Here is a 3,873-nt window from a genome sequence, read left to right as displayed (position 1 = left end):
CGACTTCCGCTGTTTCAAGAAATGTTAAATTACAGTAATGCATTTAAACAAAATTTGAATGATTAGAAAAAACGTTCAGAATCAGAAAACAAATAACTGCTCAAAGCTAAAACAACGCATAAACAGACCTACAAAAACACACATCGATTAGCCACTCAGATTGACCCTTTGCCATCATAAAATCGAACAAATTCGTTAAAAATTGCACTCCAATCGCTCACACTGTTTTATCGTGTGTCGATTCAGTATTAATGCCGTGATTGATCTGGGAACATGCAAGCAGCGCAGGACAGCTCTTTTCATTCTAGTCTGAAAAAATGCGAAAATTGTGCCTGGCGGAGACTAAAAAAAGGGACGCGTCCTCCTGATGAATTCGTCCTGACGAAAATGAATATTGTTTTTTATCCTGGTGACGAGCCTGCCGCTGTCGTTTTGATGTTGATTGAATTTTATGAAACATGAAAGCTTTAAAAATGTTTGTTTAGTTTTTTTTTTGCTTTTTTCATGGCAGTGTTAGGTAGAAAAGCACGTATATGGATTTTTTTTATTTCGAAGGGAATAGTTTTAGCGAATCCACTGAAAATTCATTGCACGTTTTATATTCTGTTTGTGATAATTTTAATGAACGAAAATTAAATTATTATTGATTAAATATCAATTCCATATTAACAAAAAAAAAAAAAAAAAAAAAAAGCACTTCTCACAACAAAATGCTTCATCTCCGTATCAAAACTATTAGCAAATCTCTCACAAGGTTTCCCATACCTTTCTCGTCCTACTTTGCAACAATGAAATTAGCCAAAGTTCTCCTAGCTCGTAGCTCGCGCGCGCTTTTGTAAAATGCAATATTATGCACCAACAAGCATTCCCCCCAGAACTACCCTTCACCCGAAAAACAATTTTCCACTTTCAGGCTTCGGCGATAATTATCCTATAAATAAACACTTCCCCATTGTTGTTGTTAAGGTGAAATTGGAGCACATCCCAAAAATGGCCGAAAAGGCTGCCGTCGCTTGCCCTTAATGTCCTTCAATGATTTGTTGCCCAACCTTAACCTTTGCCATTGACAAAAATACCCTTCCAGAAAAATAGCTCTTGAATCAACATTTTACAACCTACCTTTCTCAAAAGTGAACTCCACAATTTTATCGCCATTTGCTACCTAAATTAATACACATTTTTCCATAATATTTCTTAGAACTGGAATAAACTTCGAAAAATTCGGAAGCACAACATTTTTTACCCGGGGGTCTTCTTATTCTTCCTTTGGCTTCCTGATTTTGCCGCTTCTTCTTCATAAACTTGGTCACTACTTTAATTAAATTTTTAATGTTCCTCTGGTCGGACAGGCTTCAAAACTATTTCACTCAACTTGATTTGTTCAAATCTTCCGGAACACACTTTCTGACCCGCCGATATCTAAAAAAATCGATTATAATCTGCTGATTTTCACAGAACCCGAGCAACCGACTGAAGGAAGTTTTCTTTTTACCGCCTCTGTCCGTACACACAAACCTTTCTTAGTATGTGTAAATCCATCATTTCTAAATGAACATTTGAAAAAAACGTACTGCAACACAGCCTCTTCCACTGACATTAATCGAAACAAGCCCTATCCAAACATTTATCAAAGATGATGTAAAAAGTGTTGCCAGTCAAATGTACGAGACGAAATCAAATAAATTCAATCTTAGTTAAAATATACTTTTTATTTGCGTATTCAATGAAAAAGAAACTTATCAACTAACCCTGCATGGAAACACAATTTTCATTAGCAAATAGGAGCAACTAAAACCAAACTAAAACGAAAAAAAATACCCGACAGTTGTATTTTAGCCACACTCAAACTAGCATCACTGGTCATGCCACCGCACCGCAGTTCTGTCATGCGGATGGGGTTAGAAAACAAAATCAAAACATTCGTGTCAGTGTCAGCAAAACAAACCAGCTGCAGGAGAATTGAAACCTGTGACCGTGTCCGCTGTAATATCTTCAAGCTGAGCAAGTCCCCGAAAAGTGTTCCGTCGTCAAGCGGCCCAACGGAAGTGGCGGAGCCTTTTTTGAGTATAGTCTGTGCTAAGATGCCCGACAAAGAACCCGGAGGACTCCAAAGAAGAGTACGGTAAAAATATAATTAGGCTATAATGTTTCTAAAATAATTTTTTTCACTTTTTCCTCCGGTTTAGTCAACCGACCAGAACTCTAGTGGATAATAAGTAATTCTTCAAGCGATAAGTGGCGTTTTCGAGCTGACCCTACCACCGTCGGACGATGACAAGCTGGTCGCCCGACACTACGAAACAGTCGAAAGACTCACCGGTTGGGATGTACTTCCGGCGGAGAGGGATTCAGAATTGCCGGGACGATCGCAGGGATTTTACAATCATGTTTAGAAATTCCATTGCACATCGAGTGCTGCCTGGTGCTCGTGGAGACAGCTTTGTGAGCAAGGTCGAGTTGGTCCACGTGGGTCCGGAGGTGCAGGCTAACAGGCCGTTAAGGGACATTTTCGGTTGGTTTTCAAGAGATTGCGAAAAAGGTTCGAGATTGATGAAAACTTTTATATTTTCAGGCCGCAAAAGGTGAAATCTTTTGGACCAAATCATGAAGCTGAAAAGGGTTGGCAAGAATTGACCGGAATCTTTGCTGGTCATGTCACTGCTCTATCTGGGACATCATCTGAAGGACATTACGCTGCAGCTTGTTCCGCAGATCAAGGTTTCGTCGGTTCAAGTCACTTTGGGCAACTTTTCGGTGTAAACCCGGAAGAGTGGCTGCTGAATCAGAGCAATCGCAACGAGCAAACCCCGGCTGGGATTCTTGACGAGTTCAATTGGCTTTGCTTTTTGGACATTTTCGGGCAAAATCTCAAATTTGTTGTACATTTAGTCAGCAAGGCGACGGTCTTGTAGATGGAGAAAATCCGGGTTAACAAACATTACACCGGCCAATCCTTCGTGCAGACATGCACGTCTGTATACTCCCGGCCTTCCGACGAGAACAAGTCGAGGGAAATACGCTTTATAAAATTGCAACTGTCAAATAAAAATCAATATTTAACAATGCGCCTCCAATACTGGTCCCAGCAGATTTTTCAAGAGCAATTGCTGACTGGATGATATCGCTTATTTTTTAAGTTAGAAGTTAGTCCCCCGTAAATTTTGACCCTTTTCCTTGGCGCGATAGGCTGGCCCCCCCTGTGCCCCCTCCCCCCCCCACCAACCAGAACTAAGCGCCGCCTAGTGGCCAGGTAGGTATTAAAAAATGTTCTGCTTTATGGATAGTTTTTGCACTGCAATGTGAATTATCTTTTTTCTAAATGTTTACATTTTCCATCAAACAAAACAAAGAGATTTGTGTTTGATAAACATTTCATAAACACATAAACACTAACATGGTGTGTGTTGGTATTTGTGATAGTCTTACCAACACATGTATACTGATAATGATTAATGATTTCAATGATTACTATAAAGAAGAAGAAAAATAAGAAGAAGCCGAAATCGGATTTGAAGGCATTTCACCTTAAGTGAGGCCAAAATAAATGGTTGCATTACACCCCGTTCTTCCCCTGGCATTTTGGCCGTGGATTCTCCATTTCAGAACCGGAACCTGAACGTAAAGTTTAATTTGAGAGTTTTCTGGGGCTTCTTTAGGCTTAGTTCATCTTACAGCCCTCCACTTGTACTGGATTTAGTTTTATCTTGTAGCTTGGATATGCTTTGTTTACTAGAATAAGTAAAAGTTTAGCTTCTGTTTGAAATCAGGAGCAACTCGGATCGGTTTGCAATCTTTGACAAAGTTATATAGAATTGATTTTACTGCAAGAATCTCTAACTTTACGAACACAATTTTTACCTATCAATGTTAAAA

General features: G+C 39.4%; 1 long non-coding RNA gene across 1 annotated transcript; it reads left to right on the top strand.

Moving 5' to 3' along the window:
* Window positions 1-967: 967 nt before the first annotated feature.
* LOC120412877 (uncharacterized) lies at window positions 968-3,523 on the top strand. The gene is made up of 3 exons (XR_005604874.2): window positions 968-2,117; window positions 2,187-2,512; window positions 2,573-3,523. It is a non-coding gene; the product is annotated as an uncharacterized LOC120412877 (long non-coding RNA).
* Window positions 3,524-3,873: the final 350 nt, after the last annotated feature.

Source organism: Culex pipiens, chromosome 3 (assembly GCF_016801865.2).
Source record: "Culex pipiens pallens isolate TS chromosome 3, TS_CPP_V2, whole genome shotgun sequence".
Taxonomy (NCBI): Eukaryota; Metazoa; Arthropoda; class Insecta; order Diptera; family Culicidae; genus Culex; species Culex pipiens.
This window is presented reverse-complemented; position numbering and strand designations above follow the sequence as displayed.